General features: G+C 36.5%; 1 long non-coding RNA gene and 1 pseudogene across 12 annotated transcripts in view; both read left to right on the top strand.

Moving 5' to 3' along the window:
• LOC147349339 (uncharacterized) overlaps window positions 1-21734 on the top strand; it is a 415290-nt gene that overhangs the window by 114466 nt on the left and 279090 nt on the right. The window lies entirely within an intron of this gene.
• On the top strand, window positions 20411-21657 carry LOC147349340 (peptidyl-prolyl cis-trans isomerase A pseudogene; annotated as a pseudogene).

Genomic DNA, 21734 nt, shown 5'->3' with positions numbered 1-21734 from the left:
ATGCCTGATCGTCATAAGTTTCCTTACTGTTAAAAATTTGAATTCTTAATCATTTTTTTTCTTGCAGCAGAATGTATCCTAACTAGTAAGGCACCTACTAAGTATTTTGTTAATTACAATAGTAATACTTACTCCACTAATACTTACTTAGAATTATTCTTGTTGGAAAAAAAAAGTCTATATTCCAAATACTTCTGTAAATGTATCTGTATTATTTGAATAGATTTTTGCTAAACATTTATCAAACATCCATTTATTGGTAATGAAGTGATTATAAAATAGACACGGGTGCAGTGTTATTGGCAATTAAAACATATGGTAAGGCTGACAGAGTGAAAAAGAAAACAGTAAAAGTAAGTTTATCATAGTTGTGAAAGTGGAGTGAAGGAGCAGTTTCATGTGTTTGGGAAAGCATGTGACCAAGAATAGGTGGGGTGAAAAGGAGAATGAGGTCAGCTAGACATGCTACATTGAGTACATGTCCTCTAGGGAGTGGAGTTGGAGAGGTGGGATTGGATAATTTCAGATGGAGGGAATAGGATTCATGAAGGCCTTCAGATCAGAACAAACATGGCATAATCAGGAATTTAAAAACAAGTTGGCCAGGTTTTGTTGTTGCTCAGTCACTCAGTCATGTCCAGCTGTTTGCCACCCAGTGGACTGCTGCATGCCAGGTTTCCCTGTCCTTCGCTCTCTCCTGGAGCTTGCTCACACTCAGGTCAGTGATGCCATCCAGCCATCTCATCCTCTGTCTCCCCTTCTCCTCCTGCCTTCAGTCTTTCCCAGCATCAGGGTCTTTTCCAATGAGTCAGCTCTTCATATCGGGTAGTCTGGAGGCAATCTAGCTGCATGAAGTGACAGGGGAATCATATCCTGTGCCTTTAAAAGCAGCCATCTCTCACTGGATTCAGCATGATTTTTCATGAACCCAAGTGGTTCCAGTCATACCTCACTCTGAGAAATGAAACAATTTAATGTTTTTTTTTTTTTTTTTTTTACTCAAAGCTATCCTATAAAAGCCTATAGGTTCTAACGAATATAAAGCAGAAGTGGTTTGATTATAACTTACCAAAGGTCAGTGTATGTTTATCTGTGGAACTGCTGCTGAGGGGGAGAGAAACTGAAACAAAGATGAATCAGGGTGAATCTGGCAATTGATGCAACAGCTGCTCAAATAAATGCACTTTTTTTTTCTGTTGATGGAATATTGATTTCTTAGGGATTGGATATAACATGTGAGTAAGCCAAGTACTTCAATTACATAATTTTCAAAATTAAATAATTTCTTTATATATTCAGTATTAGACATACCAAATTTATCTTTGTATTGCTAGAACAATTTTATTTATTAGAAGTGAACTTTGAATAAAATATTTGATGCCTTAATGAAAATTAGTTTAAAAAGTCATTCCATTGAAGTACTGTCTTTTGACTGGGCTGTTCATTTCAGCTAAAATGTGATAGATACAGGTATTCTATATGAGGGTAGCTATAAATTTGTCTTAAACACATACAAAAATATTTTTAAATGCTTGTGGAAGGAAAGTTATGACCAACCTAGATAGCATATTCAAAAGCAGAGACATTACTTTGCCAACAAAGATCCGTCTAGTCAAGGCTATGGTTTTTCCTGTGGTCATGTATGGATGTGAAAGTTGGACTGTGAAGAAGCCTGAGCACTGAAGAATTGATGCTTTTGAACTGTGGTGGTGTTCTTGCCTGGAGAATCCCAGGGACAGGGAAGCCTGGTGGGCTGCTGTCTATGGGGTCGCACAGAGTCGGACACGACTGAAGCGACTTAGCAGCAGCAGCAGCAGTTGGAGAAGACTCTTGAGAGTCCCTTGGACTGCAAGGAGATCCAACCAGTCCATTCTGAAGGAGATCAGCCCTGGGATTTCTTTGGAAGGAATAATGCTAAAGCTGAAACTCCAGTACTTTGGCCACCTCATGTGAAGAGTTGACTCATTGGAAAAGACTCTGATGCTGGGAGGGATTGGGGGCAAGAGGAGAAGGGGGCGACAGAGGATGAGATGGCTGGATGGCATCACTGACTCGATGGACGTGAGTCTGAGTGAACTCTGGGAGTTGGTGATGGACAGGGAGGCCTGGCGTGCTGCGATTCATGGGGTCACAAAGAGTCGGACACGACTGAGCGACTGATCTGATCTGATCTGATGTATTTAGAAGGCAAAACATGTGAAATCAACTGGTTTAAAAGAAAATAATTTCAGTTGTACTTGCTACAGTAGATAGTTTAATGCTTCAGAGGTAACTTGTTTCTGCTTGATTTTTCAAGAAACCTACCCATGATCAAGATAAAGCAATAGAATGTGTGAGGTCCATTGACTGGAGTATTGCAAAAGGAATTCCTTAGATCTCACATTGTGAAGCTGGGAAAAGACATTTACATATAGCCTCTTATACAGCATAGTCAGGGGAATCATTTATCAGATGTACAGAGGGGGTTCAAACAAGGCAAATAGTTGAGTGGGATCTTGTAAAAGTCCTATTAACCAAAATAATCAAGTTTGAGAATAGAAATGTGGTGGTAATGAATATTCTGGTTGAATTGAATTAGAGGCATTTTTAACACCATTCAGTTCAGTTCAGTTCAGTCGCTCAGTCGTGTCCGACTCTTTGCGACCCCATGAATCGCAGCACGCCAGGCCTCCCTGTCCATCACCAACTCCCGGAGTTCACTCAGACTCACGTCCATCGAGTCAGTGATGCCATCCAGCCATCTCATCCTCTGTCATCCCCTTTTCCTCCTGCCCCCAATCCCTCCCAGCATCAGAGTCTTTTCCAATGAGTCAACTCTTCACATGAGGTGGCCAAAGTACTGGAGTTTCAGCTTTAGCATCATTCCTTCCAAAGAAATCCCAGGGCTGATCTCCTTCAGAATGGACTGGTTGGATCTCCTTGCAGTCCAAGGGACTCTCAAGAGTCTTCTCCAACACCACAGTTCAAAAGCATCAATTCTTCGGCGCTCAGCCTTCTTCACAGTCCAACTCTCACATCCATGCATGACCACAGGAAAAACCATAGCCTTGACTAGACGGACCTTTGTTGACAAAGTAATGTCTCTGCATTTAACACCATTAGAAGTTATCTATTCAAAATTGTTAATTTGAGAATGAAGTGTTTTTTACAGTAAGGAGCCCAATGGGAAGAGTGACTGACAATTTCTGCGAAGTATTTACTATGAAATGTGGTATCTCAAGAATTGGTGAGAAGGATGAAATATGATATCTGTGCTCTTGGCTATCAGAATGAAGTCCCAAAATCTCTAAACTAGGCTTTTCTGAGGTCACATCTGAGTACTTTTCAAAAAGCACCTTTTTGTTTGACTTAAAAATCAAAACATTCATATCCCTGTTTCACTGATGCCTGAAATACCAAGATAATATCTGGGAAATTTTCCATTTTGTTAAGTCAGCTAAGAATTATATAACTCCAGTATATCTCTTAGAAGCACATTATTAAAGGGCAACTAAAATGAGGTTTTCCTTTTGAGTTCTTATTACCTTATCTTTGGAAATCAGTTTAAGTAATATGAAAAAGTTGTAAGATGCTTTTTTCAAAAAGAGTTGAAAATTATGGGAGAACATGAATTGATAAGAAGAGGTAATATAACTTTAAATTACTAAATTTTTAAATGAAAGGAGGCATTTATTCTAAAATATCCAATAGATAAAAGAGATCAAATTTATCCTTCAGCTATGAGTAGTAAATCAAACTCTGATGGAAAAATATAATGCATTCTTCTGTAAAATGATCATTTGAAATGGAGAAAGTAGCATGTCTGAAGGCATTAGTTTATTCTTAATTATGTCTGGAATGCAATCACTTGGAAAGCTTGCAGTGGTATCAGAGCAATGATATTTTATATATTGTGACAGACTGAACAACCAGCGGGATGCTGAGCTAAACAGTGTAGAAGCAATTTTGCCACTGAACCAATGCAAAATCTGCAGAAATAATTCTTTCTTTAAAATAGTAATTCCCAGCCCAAACTTTTGTTTCCTCTTTAAAGAGACATTTTAATCCTGCTCTTGCCTTATCTGATGTAATGAGAATGAAGATGCTCAGGGAGATACATCATTGCTTAGAGAGTTTAAAATTCATAGAAGAGAATGTAGCAAATAGTTGTGATTCCTCTATGAAATGTTTTTGTGCAACCATCCGACTAAAGAACTAGATGTTTTCTATATACTTATCAGAGCCATTATAGTTAGGGCTTTAATTTGTAAATTGTAGTGATTTCATCAGAGACGAGTAGAATTACCCCAAACCTCAGCCTCTGTGAATGTGTGTGTGTATATGTGTAATGGATACATTTAAATTGTTTCTTAAAAGATTCTGAAATCCTTTAAGTCATATGCATCTGTGTACTAAATAGTTTAAAGATCTCGGATATTAACCAATAATAACAAAGCTAGTACATTTTTGAAATGGATTCAGCAAGGGAATAACATTTAAAATAACCTAATTTAAATGAGACAAGTCATTTCAAGTGAAAAATATCATAATGTTAACTCTCTACAATATGAGAACAAGAATTACAACATGAATGGGTTTAATATTGCTTTTTTAAAATGATATTGGAATATTTGAGTAATTTTAATTATTATGCTTAAAGAAGCATCAATATTTAAAAGATTAGTATCAATGCATCATTAACAAAAGGGCATGACAGAAAAAATCAAGTGCTGATAAATTTTTTAAAAACATTAGCAATGAAACCGAAGTTCCCTAAAATTACCTAATGATATAGGTTTATTTCATGAATACTCATTAAAATAATTGTGATAGGATTGTATTTCTTAAATTTTTATTTCATTTATGTTTTAATTTAGCCCCTAAGAGTCCTTTGCTTTAAAAACATTGTTTTATTTTGATTAACATATATATGAAAAAGCTTGATTGGGTTTTATGTGCCCTATTCACTGCATATAAACCTAGAAATGAGAACAAGAATGTGTATTAGAGTGGTTTTTAAAGTGTAGAACTCTTCAAGTGTGTACAGTATTTTTACCAAGCTAACTCTAGATGAGGGGGAAAAAAACTTGTAAACTAGTAGTTTTTCATTAAATTTATCTTAGTTTCTTTTATCAGGCACTGGCCTTTGTTGTAGTGTTCTTGGCATCTTTTCTGTCATGAATAACCTTATACCATTTTCTATCCTATTTAATTATTCTCTCTGTCTTAAAGCATAATCAGCATTAAACCAGCTGTGTGCAACCTTGAAGGAGTACCGTTTCAATAATACATTGATTTTTTTTTTTTTTTTTTAAAGCACAAGGTGGCTATTAATTTTACGTGAAGCTCTCCCTCCTGACTATTGTCTGCACACAGTTTTGGAAGCCTTGTGCATTTGCTGTTAAGCAGTACTTACACCTAGAATACACATTATACCAGTGGATTCTCTCATAATCTGACACTGTGACTGGCCAAACAACTATGAATAGCCAGGAAAGACACCTTTTGAGGAGAAAGCACCTTTATTATTATGATGAACTTAATCATAGAAATATTTTCTAGTAGCACAAGAAACACCAGTTTCTAGAAGGAAAGAGGGAACATTTTTTTCTGCAGATTCCTTCTGCTGCTGCTGCTGCTGCTGCTAAGTCACTTCAGTCGTGTCCGACTCTCTGTGACCCCATAGACGGAAGCCCACCAGGCTTCCCCGTCCCTGGGATTCTCCAGGCAAGAGCAGATTCCTTCTACTAGGGTATAAATCGTCTACATATTAGGATAACCTGAGTGTGAAGCACCCAGTCCTAAGAGAAAAGTGTGATAATTCATTCAGTCAATAGCAAAGTTAGTTTCTGGCATAAAAGGCATTGAACATCCCCAAAGAAGCACATTAATCATGAACATGTAGCATCTAAGTCAGAATCTTGGCCAGTGATAAAGCATAGGGCTTACGGTAAATGAATTACATGGGTTTTGGCGTGAATTCTAAATATCAGATTTCACACTGGGTGACCCACGCAGCTTTATAGAATTATGAAGTTTAAAAAAAAATGATTGTTTGCCACCATTCTATCCTAGAGAGAATGTCATAAAATCACTGATTTTAATGCTGGAAAGAACCTGGATGATCCCATCCAATTCTTTAATTAACCAATGAACAAACAAACAAACTGTGGGAGCTCAATTTGAATTACTAATATGCAGAGTCTCTTTCTTTTTGTAATTTTTTTCTTGTTATTATATCACCACTACTGTTATTTTGAACTTTGGATAAAATTATATATTGTCACATATATATGATTTATTGTCATAATATGGATCTTTATTCCAAAGATGACGTCCAACTTTTTTGCAATCTCATGGGCTATCTCTGGTGGTTCAGAGGGTAAAGTGTCTGCCCACAACGCAGGAGACCCAGGTTCGATCCCTGGGTCGGGAGATCCCCTGGAGAAGGAAATGGCAACCCATTCCAGTGCTCTTGCCTGGAAAATCCCATGGACGGAGAGGCCTGGTAGGCTACAGTCTATGGGGTCACAAAGAGTTGTACACGACTGAGCAACTTCACTTTCATTTTTCACTTTCTTTCATGGACTATAGCCTGCCAGGCTCCTCTGACATGGGATTCTCCAGGCAAGAATACTGGAGTGGGTTGCCATTCCCTTCTCCAGGGGATCTTTTCTGACCCAGGAATTGAACCTGGGTCTCCTGCACTGTGGGTGGATTCTTTACTGCCTGTGCTGCCAGGGAAGCCCATCATAAATAATATGTCTGTCTATAAGGAGGAACCAATACAATACTGTAAAGTTAAAAAATAAAATAAAAAAGGAGTAACTCCTAAATCTCTGTTCCTTAACACAAAACAGGTTCATTTTTTTTTTTCCTTATAGAAAAATTCAGACTTAGATATTTCTTGTCAAGTGACAATATTCATCCCAGTCATTTAGGATCCAAAGTTTGTTTGACCTTCTAGATTCACTATGGAGCCTTGTCCTTTGCTGTATCATCTGTAACATGCAGGATGTGTGTGTTTGTGGCGGGGGGCAGGGAATGTGGGGTGGTTAGAATGTTGAGGATCATGCAGGGGAATTTTATTAACCAGGCTTGGGAATTGGATGTATCCATTCATTGTGTCACCATACCTGACTGCAAGTGTGTCAGAGCAGCAAATATATTTTTGCTTTCGGTGCCTTGGAGAATAGTCGTTGTCCTTCAGATCCCCCATCAGGACTGAGGTGCTTATTTCTCCAGTTGCTTGAATTGCTGGTAGGGGATAGCTTTCAACTAATTCTTTCTTTAGAAGTTGCCCTCAAGTGAAGAGATCCGACACAGTAGTTCTTGTCTGATCCTCAGAGGCTACCCCTTCTATGAGTGGTCAGTGTGGTCTATAAAGACCTGGCCAACTTGCCACAGGCAGGGCAACTGTTAAGGGCCCTCTCAGTTCAGCGTTCCCCGTGGGATGACTGGGACTTTTGTAGTGAATTCATAACAGTTTGACGACTTCTTTTACAGAATCCTACCTCCTCCATTCCTGTGCACAGGTATACAAACTCATTTGTAAATCTGCATCCCCAAGTCGGGTTTGGAGGAACTAAGTCTCAGACAAAGGTAGCAGGGAAAGCAATCTCTGCATAGCTTGTCTGACTTTTTCATCAACAAACATGTGTACTTGTCTCCCACATATTGGATGCACTAACCCTTGGAGAAAAGCCAACATTTTTTCTTTCTGTTCCATCCATCTTAAAGCTTTTCTGATGATACTCTATCCTTTCCATCAAGTCCAGCTATATTTTTCTGGTCCAGACATCAATGAACTGGAAAAGACAAGTTATCTGTCCCTAATACATCAAATACACAGTGAGGTAGAAGGTCCAGAATGACAAAAGAAAATATGGAAACTGGAGGACACAGGATTGCAGATACCTTTCAGTGTTTGATATCCTGCTAGGCATGTTTTATGAAGACTCTTGCATGGTGGGAGTTGATTAGGAAGATTCCTTCATTAGGCTGATTTTGATTTTGGGGACAAACATCCTTATTCTTTCTATCCATAGTTCTCCTAGGGCCTTGGCTTCACCATGCATGTAGAGCCTTTCTTGTTATTCTCTGTGATCATATCTTATGTGAATAAAGTATGTCCTGATTGGGGTCTACATGTGCTTGCAGTGTGCTTACTGGTGAAGTTTTTTTTTTTTTTTTTAAGGCTTGAAAAGCCACTAGTATTTTTAGATTTTACTTTTAGTTTCTTTGGGTTATATAATTCGTGAAAAAAACTTGCTAACCTTCTGATCTATATGAATCCAATCAGTTCCATGGGTCAATAAGATCACCCAGTTCTTTCCCAAAGGTTTTAAATACACTTTAGTTTTATAGTCTTGTTCAGATTCTTCAACATTATAAGTTGTGACAAGATATTGAGTATAGTTCCCTGTGCTATACAGTAGGCCCTTGTTATTTACCCTTTTTTATAATATAGTAGTATGTATTTATTAATCCCAAACTCCTAATTTATTTCTCCCCTGGGCTCTGGTTATCCCCTTTGATAATAACCATAAGTTTGTTTTCTATGTCTGTGGTTCTGCTTCTGTTTTGTAAATAAGTTAATTTGTACCATTGTTTTAAATTCCACATATAAGTGATGTATGATATTTGGTTTTTATCTGTCTGACTTACTTCACTTATTAATATGATGATCTCTATGTCATCCATGTTGCCACAAATGACATTATTTTGTGCCTTCTCATGGCTGAGTAATATTCCATTGTCTGTGTATGTGTAGGTATATATACCGCGTCTTTATCCATTCATTCATCAGTGGACATTTAGGTTGTTAGTATGTCTTGGCTGTTGTAAGTAGTGCTGCCATGAACATTGGGATGCATGTATCTTTTCAAATTAGAGTTTTCTCCAGATATATTCTCAACCATGGGGTTGCTGGGTCATAAGGCAATTCTGTTTTTAATTTTTTAAGGAACCTCCAAACTGCACTTAGTTTTGAGTTATCTTACTCTCTATTTTTCTCTCTCTGTCAGCTGTTTAGTTCTTTTACCTATTTCATTTTCACTGAACTGTTGGTGGTTTTTTCTCCCCATACTTGGCACTTTCTAAAGGAGAGTCTGCAAATCTGAGGTTATTGATATTTCTTCCAGCAATCTTGATTCCAGATTGTGCTTCTTCCAGCCCAGCATTTCTCATGATGTACTCTGCAGAGAAGTTAAATAAGCAGGATGATAATATACAGCCTTGACATACTCCTTTTCCTATTTGGAACCAGTCTGTTGTTCCATGTCCAGTTCTAACTCTTGCTTCCTGACCTGCATACAGGTTTCTCAAGAGGCAGGTCAGGTGGTCTGGTATTCCCATCTCTCTCAGAATTTTCCAGTTTATTGTGATCCATAAAGTCAAAGGCTTTGGCACAGTCAATAAAGCAGATGATTTTCTGGAACTCTCTTGCTTTTTTGATGATCCAGTGGATGTTGGCCATTTGATCTCTGGTTCCTCTGCCTTTTTTAAAACCAGCTAGAACATCTGGAAGTTCACGCTTCACAGATGACACCACCCTTATGGCAGAAAGTGAAGAGGAACTAAAAAGCTTCTTGATGAAAGTGAAAGAGGAGAGTGAAAACATTCAGAAACGAAGACCATGGCATCTGGTCCCATCACTTCATGGGGAAACAGTGGAAACAGTGTCAGACTTTAAATTTTTGGGCTCCAAAATCACTGCAGATGGTGACTGCAGCCATGAAATTAAAAGACGCTTACTCCTTGGAAGAAAAGTTATGACCAACCTAGATAGCATGTTCAAAAGCAGAGACATTACTTTGCCAACAAAGGTCCGTTTAGTCAAGGCTATGGTTTTTCCAGTAGTCATGTATGTTTGAGAGAATTGGACTGTGAAGAAAGCTGAGTGCCGAAGAATTGATGCTTTTGAACTGTGGTGTTGGAGAAGACTCTTGAAAGTCCCTTGGACTGCAAGGAGATCCAACCAGTCCATTCTAAAGGAGATCAGCCCTGGGTGTTCTTTGGAAAGAATGATGCTAAAGCTGAAACTCCAATATTTTGGCCACCTCATGCGAAGAGTTGACTCATTGTAAAAGACTCTGATGTTGGGAGGGATTGGGGGCAGGAGGAAAAGGGGAGGACAGAGGATGAGATGGCTGGATGGCATCACCGACTCGATGGATATGAGTTTGAGTGAACTCCGGGAGATGGCGATGGACAGGGAGGCCTGGCATGCTGCAATTCATGGGGTCACAAAGAGTCGGACACAAATGAGCGACTGAACTGAAAGGAGAGTCTAAAATAGTTGACTTGCCAATCCTTAATGACTTTTGATTTCTGGACATCCTCCAATTCTTTTTAAACTTTGTACTATATCTTTCTAAAAACATTTTGGTAAAGGCAGCTTAAAGTCAACGCACCTTTTTATTCTTCATCTTCCCAATCACTTTCTCTAGAACAGTTGTCTCATTATGTATAAGACTTGTCTTCCAAGTTATGGCAGATGCAAATTTTGGTACAACTCAACATAAATCTCTAGGTTTCTATTTTCTGATTGCCCATTCCTTGGTAACTAAACAAATGCCACACAGTTCAGTTTTTAAGTGGCAGCACATCAATTACAGTCAAATTTTTTGGGGGGTGTAATTTAGGGTAAATAATTGTTTATGGTGAATGCATAAATAACAAATACCTCTGAATTTCAGTGGTTTAACACAAATGTTTATTTCTTACTCACACAAAGTACAATGTGGATATTTTCAGTATTTACACAGTGTTGGACTTGGTCAGACAGGCCAGAGCTGTGTGACCTTTGGCCACACCTAGGTCATATAGCCACATCTAAGTGTAAGGAAGACTAGGAAATATATTTTGGTTTCCCCAAAAGGCAGTGGAAACATGTTTCATAAACAGAATGTCTGCTACAGAGTCTTACTTGTCTATATATTATCACCTGTGTTCTAAAGAGCATTGTAATGAAAACTGTGGAACAAAGATCATCATGTGGCATCATTGACAAATTTCTTGAGCACCCATTTTGTTCCTCAGCTGCAATATTTTTATACCTTTAAAATAAGATGTGCAACATATTGAGAAAGTTATATCATGTTAAAAACTTCTTCTGGCATCACTGTGTAACTTTATCAATTGGTTAAGGGCAGGGACGTGCTTCCCTGATGACTCAGCTGGTAAATAATCCACCTGCAATGCAGGAGACAAAGGAAACGCAAGTTCCATCCCTGAGTTGGGAAGATCCCCTGGAGGAGGGCATGGCAACCCACTCCAGTATTTTTGTCCCATGGACTGAGGAGCCTGGTGGGCTACAGTCCAAAATGTCACAAAGAGTCAGACACAACTGAGCAATTACACTCTCAGACAATGACAGGGACAAGCAATGTACTCATATCCAAACAGAGTGACTTTTGCAGAATAGCTATTAATTTTTAGAGGATATAGATATGCAAAGCCAAATTCCACTTTGTTTCCATTCTCCTGACATGCACCCTGTAATTACATTTAATAGTTCCTAAGTAAATACCATGTAAACTGGAGTCTTCTTTAAAGAAGAGAAGCAATCACATATTCACAGTGTAATGATGGGGTATTTACATGGCAATTACCAAGCCATTATATCGTCCTTTCTTTAATTTACTCAATTCCATCTCCTAAATCTTGTTCAGGCAAATAACTTTTAACTACCAATGTGTATATTTCCTAAAGCAATTGTCATTGACATTTTTGTAGTTATTCTGATATTTGTTTCTCTTATTTTAATAATTTGGGAAAAGAACATTTTAGACATCCACTAAACATTTATGCAAATCTATCAAACTGATTAATTTAAAAAACATTGATCATAGTAAGCATTCACATTTACTATGAAAAAGTAAATATTAAATACATTTAAAAAGTGTAAGAGAAAATTCCAAAATACAAACTTGTATAAAAGTAAATATTAAATTGGGTTTCCCAGTAGGCTTAATGGTAAAGAATCTACCTGCCAATGCAGGAAATGCAAGGGACACAAATTCCATCCTTGGATTGGGAAGATCCCTTGGAGTAGGAAAATGGCAACCGACTAGGACTCTTGCCTGGAAAATTCCATGGACAGAGGAGCCTGGCGGGCTACACTCCCTGGGGTTGCAAAGAGCATTATCTCCAGTCAGATGTTACCAATATATTTAGAGTATTTTTACACTGTATTTTATTATCTTGAAGGTTAGTGAATAAATCACCTTATGTTAAAATTGAGTTGTTTATGAAAAATAGCTTATTTTTATTACCATTTAGTAAAATATTTTGCAAGTAGAATCTTCTCATATCTAAAATTGAAATATATCTCATATTTATAACTCTTAACAGATGCCATTTTCTACATATAGAATCATATCACCTCTTTTTTTTAATTTAATTCATGTATAACTTTTTTGTGTGCTCCTTTAGAGAATGTTTGATTGTGTTAAATAGAATCAATTATAACTTACAGCAGAAAATCAAATGTTTATTGTGATATTTTTTATTCTGACAATCAGTATATATTGTATATACTCAATACACAGCACCTCATAAAATAGCACCAGTGCTTGGGATATAGGTACGTTTTGTGAGCTTTATGGGTCTTCTGAGATAAAACATGCCTGAAACCATCATATATGTTTTAGACGTCACAACTTTTTTTCTCAAGATATATCAATATATTTATTATGTTAAGGTCTTAAATATATATGATTTTTAAATTGACAAATTTATAGCAAATATATGTTAAAGATTAGAAAAACTGTAAGAACAGCACATGAGATTCTAAGGATTTGACAGAAAGTATTTTTTTTTGTTTTTTATTTTTGTTTCAATTATTTTTATTTATTTAATTCTCATTTTATTTTCACTATTGAAAATGAGGCACAGGTGTTTTGTTCCTGTTGTTACATCTAGAAAATTAAGCTTTGCTTTTAGGCCTTGAAAATAAAGTGGGAACAAAGTAAATTTAAAAGCTGCAGGGTACCATTAGAAATAAACAGACGAATGTGAAATGTTGATTAAAGATCAAAGAATAGTAGCAGAATTAATTATGTGGAAGCTGTGAAATCACTTCTAAATTATATAAAGCCAAGACAAGGGAATCGAAAACTTATTACTAATTAATTCTTATAATACATTAATAAAACAGATAAGGCACATCTTAATATTTTGGTAGAAATTTGGCTGTAGTATCCAGATTCATTTCTGAAAGGTATATGATTCAATTGATTAAGCCCTAAAAAATGACTTTGGAACATACACATCCAAATGGAATTCATGTTGCAATACAAGTATAAGTGCTACCGAATTACTAGTTCTGGCATTGTGAGTGGGCTTAAATAATATGAATGCAATAATGTAGTTATTATAAAGGGTGCCAGTAACTCTATGAAGAAAGCAGAGTAATTGAAACCTAAACACCGATTAAAGAGTGAATGATATAGAACAAAAGGAGAAGGCACTTAAAAAAAATTTGGAGACAGTGTGGTACTGTGCATTTAGAAGCTTTAAACAGACCCTTTCATTCTATATTTTCAAAAATCTTAATGAGTATTTGTAAATTATGCTTTCTGTTGTTAATTTAATTTATACAACTATAAAAATTATTTATATAGTTAGTTTCTGATTCCTGGACTTCAATCTGATGAAGAGATTATAAATGATTATACTTCATATTTATTACTTATCTTAGAAATATTAATTATTTATCTTAGAAATATTTATTTCTTATTTATTTAATTTATCTTAATTCTTATTTATCTATTAATTATTTATCTTAGAAATATTCCACACATTTCATAGACTACTTGAGCTTGTCTCTTCTGGAATGGTTTTTACCTTGTGGTTCAGTGGCAGCATTTTTGTTATATAGCTGGACCTCAGCAAATTTTGTAGAAGCAGATGTTTAAGACTTGCTTTTACTTAGTAAATATATTTGAATGCATATGTAAAAGTTTCTTCTGAAATTCTAAGAGCCCCAAAGCAATAATGGTAAAAATTTTATTTAAAAGTGTAAGTATGCAATTAATATTTTGAAAAATACTCAAGCATAATAATAATGAACATAATTTAACAATAATTTAAACGGTTCAACAAATTATAATGTGTATTAGTAGTTTCAAATTTTGTTGACTGCTAAAAGCTTCAATAGATCAGAAGTTTTCACTTGTGGAACACTTTATGGATTGAATCTACTGGAAGACTCATAGAATCAAGCCATATCTAGACATCAAGCATTAAAACTGATTTGGGGGAGATATTGAGGTGGAGGCATGGAAAGCAGTTTCCTCTTCTTTCAGCTTGTGAGATCTAGAAAGTGAATACTGTGCAGTTACCTGCCAGCACATGTATTAGAGCAAAATGGAGGTGGTTATTTGGGAGCTAGGTGTGGAGAAGGGAGACAATTCAAGAGAAGACAGAGATAAAACATTTAGGTATGTATGGAAAGATGGGTACGACTGCCTGTGTGAATGCAGGGAGGACAGACACAGACTAAGATGTTTCAGTATTGAAAAAGAGATTTATGCAAGAATTTATATAAAATGATTTTCAAGTGAAGTAAGAACTCTCCAAGTCAAAGCCTTCTAAACCTGGGTTCCAGACTTAATAGCAACAATACCACTTCTCCCCCAGGACTACCAGCAGTCTCAACTTCACGTTTATCCTAAAACTCTGACAATCCAAGCATGGACTAAAACAAGTCATCTGTTTTCACCTTTAGTATTTTTTTTTTAATTTATTTAAAAGAAATAAAATAATCCACCACAGGTATACATGTGTTCCCCATCCTGAACCCTCCTCCCTCCTCCCTCCCCATACCATCCCTCTGGGTCGTCCCAGTGCACTAGCCCCAAGCGTCCAGTATCGTGCATCGAACCTGGACTGGCATCTCGTTTCATACATGATATTTTACATGTTTCAATGCCATTCTCCCACATCTTCCCACCCTCTCCCTCTCCCACAGAGTCCATAAGACTGTTCTATACATCACTGTCTCTTTTGCTGTCTCGTTCACAGGGTTATTGTTACCATCTTTCTAAATTCCATATATATGCGTTAGTATACTGTATTGGTGTTTTTCCTTCTGGCTTACTTCACTCTGTATAATAGGCTCCAGTTTCATCCACCTCATTAGAACTGATTCAAATGTATTCTTTTTAATTGCTGAGTAATACTCCGTTGTGTATATGTACCACAGCTTTCTTATCCATTCATCTGCTGATGGGCATCTAGGTTGCTTCCATGTCCTGGCTATTATAAACAGTGCTGCGATGAACATTGGGGTACACGTGTCTCTTTCAATTCTGGTTTCCTCAGTGTGTATGCCCAGCAGTGGGATTGCTGGATCATAAGGCAGTTCTATTTCCAGTTTTTTCAGGAATCTCCACACTGTTCTCCATAGTGGCTGTACTAGTTTGCATTCCCACCAACAGTGTAAGAGGGTTCCCTTTTCTCCACACCCTCTCCAGCATTTATTATTTGTAGACTTTTGGATCCCAGCCATTCTGACTGGTGTGAAATGGTACCTCATAGTGGTTTTGATTTGCATTTCTCTGATAATGAGTGATGAGCATCTTTTCATGTGTTTGTTAGCCATCTGTATGTCTTCTTTGGAGAAATGTCTATTTAGTTCTTTGGTCCATTTTTTGATTGGGTCATTTATTTTTCTGGAGTTGAGCTGATTATTTTAGAGATTAAAAAATAATGTCAGGAAAAGAAAAAACAACTTCTATCTCCTTTAGTTCCTAATCATACCTATTCTACTTTTCATTGTCATAGACTGTACTATTTCTCATTTTCCAAAACTCACATTTCCTTAATTTCTGTCTCCTACAAATGTTTGTCAGGAAACTTATGCCCCTAATTTGTGTCCAATATTCCATTATTCATTCATTCTTATTCATTCATTCTCATTCCCATTCTGATACTCCCTCCCTCTCTCTTTCCATTCCCTCCTTTCCCGTTGTTGCTCTCCTTTCTTTGTCCCTTTCACCCTTGTTCTCTGTTTTCTCTTTGTTCCAGTGCTTTGGTATAAGCATTCTTCATAAGGAAAATAACCAAACAAGAAAAAGCCTATAGAAATCCATTTCCTAACAAAATGCATCTTTCCTGTACCACAGCATTATCTTGAAGTAATTTTTGTGCTTATTTTCTCAGCTTTCTCAAACTACTCAGTGATATACACTTCTTAAGACATTAGTGTCTGGCCATTGCACAAACTGTTTTACTCAGTATCTTTTAAATTATATTCCGTATCAACTTCTGAGTGTTGGCTTTCATAAATTTACACTTGTTTATAGAAAATGTTCACCATATTTTATCTCTACAGTTTTTGATAGTGTTATCTATACTCTGAATTTTATAATATGTTCTCCCTTGGCTTCTACAATTTATTTATTCTCGTAGTAGCTAATTCTCCTACTACATTTCTCATAGTCCTTGCCTTTGCTTGTCATCCTTCTCTACCTGCACATTAAATGACAGGCTTCCTAGTCATTTTCAATTTGATTACTTTTTTATTTTATGTAAACTCTTACTTGAAAAATGATTGATGACATCATTAACTCTAATAAATTTTATTTATCATTTCAAAGTTGGGCACTCTCAAATTAATATCTCTTTTGCTAAAGTATACTGAATTTCAGAATGATTAATAATGAAAGTTCACACAAGTATTTCCATATAGAATTCCTATTTAGAATTGTTTTAACTCAAACTATTTTATTGAATTTATGACTTATCCTCCCGAGATACTATAAAAGTGATTTCTCTTGTCAACAAGTTCCATTATCACTTTTTGTCTTCTTTTTCCTTATCATAGTACAACTTTACTGATATTTTTATAGTCATTTCATCAAATCTATTTTATGAACTTGCTCTTGAATATAGAGTCCTGTGTACTATAACTGCCATTATTTAAATGATCACTAATTAGAATTAACTTGGACTATTCCAAGAGAATTATCAGGTCTCTCTACCAATAATGTCTATTCAAACTGGCTTACCATGTACTGTATTGCAAGATTTCTCCTTAAAAACAAACAAACAACAACAACAAAAACTTAGAGGTGTGTATACCAACCAGGTTTAACTTATACAATTATCCATGCCATAAAAGATAACATTTAAGTTCTTTTAGCTTAGTCAAGAGGCCCTACATAATTGTTCTCCTAATTTATTCCCATGCATCACATACCCTGCCCACTTTTATGTCTTGTGATGTTCAAAAATGTTTCTGAGCTATTAAAAGCTCTTTAATGATTCAGCATTTATGGTCTCTCTTATTCAATGCTCTTCATGATTTCACTTTCAACTTGGAAAAATTTTGCATGTCCTAAATTCTTGAAATGTTTTTCCCTCTGTTATTTCATAAAACATATTGTTTATCTATGTTCTTTACAACAATTGCATTTTACTCTTCTTGTCTTCTAAGATACCTAATTGAAAAATAAAGATATTCTTCCTGAATGAGTCATATCAGCAGAATTAATGGAATAAATATTGCAGGAATCTTACATGAAGAATGGTATGTGGGCCTTGGATCTTGTGAAATAGAGTACTACACCATATATTTTTCTAATCCCACATTAACTTCAGACCATTACTATGAGTTAGGGATCCATGCTGCAGAAAACAAAGATGATTTGTCTGTTTCGAACATTCTTTAGTTACATCTGTCCTCCAGTTCCATATTTTGGAAGTATGTTCCTTACTTTTTATTGCCTCCAGTTTATTTTCCAGTTTCCTTTATCACATTATCCTTAGACAAATTGTTGCTCTTGGTAAACCTTGCTATCTAAATATTATTGAAAATAAAGAAAATTAAGATAGCAAAGCATGAAATGTATCCATGGAGGGGTTAATAGATAAGATAAATATAATGAATAAAAGGTAGCAAAATGGTAAAAGTAAGATTCATGGAATTTTTATATAATAGGTAAATATTACTCCCTATTATAAAATAGAGAATATGACTCCTAAGAAAATAAAGGCAATGAAAAATATTTGATAACCAAGAAGAAAGAATATATTCAGTTCAGTTCAGTCGCTCAGTCATGTCCGACTCTTTGCGACTCCATGAATCGCAGCAGATCTCCTTTAGATCAGCCCTGATCTAAAGGACTGGTTGGATCTCCTTGCACTCCAAGGGACTCTCAAGAGTCTTCTCCAACACCACATTTGAAAAGCATCAATTCTTTGGCACTCAGCTTTCTTCACAGTCCAACTCTCACATCCCTACATGACCACTGGAAAAACCATAGCCTTGACTAGACGGACCTTTGTTGGCAAAGAATATATTAGGAAATAATAAATATTTTCACTTTTATGAAAGATTCCTAAAGTTTAAATAAAGACATAAAATAAGTGAAACAAATTAAAAGCAGTAAGGATTATAAAGGATACATCTTAAAACTGAGTTAGGGAAAGGAAAGTCAAGTTTGAAAAATTGTGTAATTTGCAGTAGATAATGAATGAATGAAACCCAAGAAATGATGAGGTATAAAGTTAGGCAAAGATGATACAGCTTCTGATACAATTTAGACCCAATTGATGCTTCTTAAAATTATTGACACTATGAAAGAAAAGTATCAGTTCAGTTCAGTTCAGTCACTCAGTTGTGTCCGACTCTTTGCGACCCCATGAATCACAGCACGCCAGGCCTCCCTGTCCATCACCAACTCCCGGAGTTCACTCAGACTCACGTCCATCGAGTCAGTGATGCCATCCAGCCATCTTATCCTCTGTCGTCCCCTTCTCCTCCTGCCCCCAATCCCTCCCAGCATCAGAGTCTTTTCCAATGAATCAACTCTTCGCATGAGTTGGCCAACGTACTGGAGTTTCGGCTTCTGCATCATTCCCTCCAAAGAAATCCCAGGGCTGATCTCCTTCAGAATGGAGATATTAGATAAAAATTTGAACCTCCAGGTCAAATGGCACATGAATGCAAGAGGAACTAATAGAGTGCTGTAAATATTTACTATATCTGTACTTAGTATTGAAGTAATAGAATAAAATAATGTATGGACATTTTGGTGGAGGGGTCTCTGGTTTCAGTTATCACCAAGATAAAGTTCTTTGGGTATTCAGATGAAGACACATTACAAAAAATATAGGAAAACATTGTATAATTTGTCTAAGTACTCTGCACAAAATATTCAGCATAAGATGATGCAGTAGCAATGTCTTACAAATCTTGAGAAAATAATCATAATCCCATAAACCAATAATTATTTTTGTTTTGTCCTCACCAAGTTCTCATTCAAATGTAAAGAAGATAGAAGAATCTCAAACACATACAGTGCTTGGAGATGATAACATCCAAGCATTCCTGAAAAAAATGAAATTGCTGATATTCAGCTAACTGATGTAATATATATGAAAATAAATCAGGGATGATAAAACTATTTTATGAAAGAACCTTCAGTAAGCACTGACTACATTTAAATGTATAGCAGAATGAAATATGATACATCCTGTCAATGGGAAACTAGTTAAATAAAATATGGCAAAATGAAATATCATACAACCTTTACAACAATGAAATTACTTTTTTCACACAAGTATTGGAAGATATTTAGGATGAATAGCTAAGCAAAATTTCCTCTATCTGTTACCTGTGAGGATACATGTGTGATACTCCACCATATGTAAGTCATCTTTATAAACATATGTAAAGTGATGTAGGGCTTCCCAGGTGGCTCAGTGGTAAAGAACCCACCTGCCAATGCTGGAGACATGAGAGGCGCAGGTTCAATCCCTGGGTGGGGAAGATCTCCTGGAGGAGGGCATGAAAACCCACTTCAGTATTCTTGCCTGGGAAATCCCATGGACAGAGGAGCCTGGTGGGCTACAGTCCATGGAGTCGCAATGAGTTGGCCACGACGGAAGCAATAGCACACACGCACCCAAAGTGACATAATCCACTTACTGCAACATATTAGTGCAGAATGCAGCTCATGAACCAAACAGTACATAACTTTACGGTTTTCTGTAGAACTGTTCAACAGAAAGGGTTCTTTTCTACATGGTCATTAAAGGAAGCAGACTAATAGAGTCTTTACCTTTCTCAGTGTATGTTCTCCATGGTCAACATAAACCTTTCTACCCTAACCTGGCAGAGAAAAAGTAGCACAGAGTATACCAAGTGGCTTTATGGTCTATGGCCTGAAGGTGACACACCACACTTCCATCACCATTTCTCAATAGTAATAAGTCATGTAGCTGCACATACCTTCAGTGGAAACTAGGATGTGCACCTTAGAAGTAGAGAGAACGCAGCAGAGCATGTCAGTTTCTTCCAAAGTGTTCAGTATAAATAAATGAGGAAATACCTTGATGATAAAAATATTGAAATATTGAAATCTGATCAAAATGTTTATAAACTCTTCTTTTAATAAATGGTTCGAGGAGAAGAGAATATTAAGGCCCAAGGATACATGAAGGGTCCTGTTCTGGGAGATGTGATAGAACACATGAAAAGGAAAAAAATGAACAGAGAGTTCAATTAAAATTTACCTGTTCTGGGTTTTGTTGATGCTCTTGCTGCCACTGGGAGACCTACTAGCCTTAGTCATTTTGCGTGTGTGCTCAGTCGTGTCCGACTCTTTGTGACCCAGTGGTCTGTGGCCTGACAGGCTTCTTTGTCCATGGAATTTTCCAGACAACAATACTGGAACAATTTACCATTTCCTACTCTAGGGGATCTGCTCAAGGATCAAACTCAGCATCTCTTTTATCTCTTGCATTGGCAGGGAATTTTTTTACCAGTAGCCTTAGTCAGCTTCACCGTATTTTTTCCACTCGTCATCAACATTGAGCCCCTGGACAGTGTCTCCTTTGAGCTTTTTGAATACAGAGTTCCAAAGACAGGAGAAATTTTTTGTGCTTTTAGCACTGGGAGTGAAGGTTATAAAGATTCCTGCTTTCACAGAAGTATTCTGGGCTTTATATGCTAGGCTGAGTACTTCCTATTCCATAATGACACTGGCTGCAAGTCCATATAGGGGAAACGTTTGATGATCACAGATTCATCTTGAAGCACACTCCTGGTATCTTGTCCATGCCAAATTCTAAGCCCAACACAAACAGTTCCTACTTTTTTATTGACATTGTCAAGACTTAATCGATTGTATAGCAGATGTGATCTTTGAGAAGGTAAAAGAATGTATAAATGATTTAGAAGCCATGGGCACTTTGGGTCCTGGAATGGCAAAACCAGCAGAATGACTATGTCCCACTGTGAACAACTCTAATAAATTTGACTTAGGTTTTAATCTCAATCACCAGACCATTTCTTTCGTAGCTCAGAAGAGCACCCATCTGTCTACTCTCATTATCCTATAAATTTTGTGCTCTCAATGACTTTCCTGGTTCTATATTTTCTTTATCCCCCTCCAAGTCTAGCTAGATGGAAGAGTTTATGATTATAAAATAAAGTCTAAACAATTGAAATAATCTCACCCATTCGTCAGTTTTATCCAAATCTGATCAAAGAATAAAAGTATCTTTCAAATACCTTAGACTATTAAATATACATAACTTTGTGAATGAGCTCCATCATTTGGCTATACGAGGAAGGAGATGCTTGACCCTTTGCATAGCACAAACAAAATTCTGAAATAAAGACATTGAAATTGATCCAAATCTGTATTTATATTCAAATGCTGCTGCTGCTGCTGCTGAGTCGCTTCAGTCGTGTCCAACTCTGTGAGACCCCATAGATGGCAGTCCACCAGGCTCCC

This window comes from Bos grunniens, chromosome 21 (assembly GCF_055505025.1).
Source record: "Bos grunniens cultivar Pamir isolate PY7600 chromosome 21, Bosgru_T2T1.0, whole genome shotgun sequence".
Taxonomy (NCBI): Eukaryota; Metazoa; Chordata; class Mammalia; order Artiodactyla; family Bovidae; genus Bos; species Bos grunniens.
The sequence above is the reverse complement of the archived record's forward strand: the minus strand, read 5'-3'. Positions and strand labels throughout refer to the sequence as shown.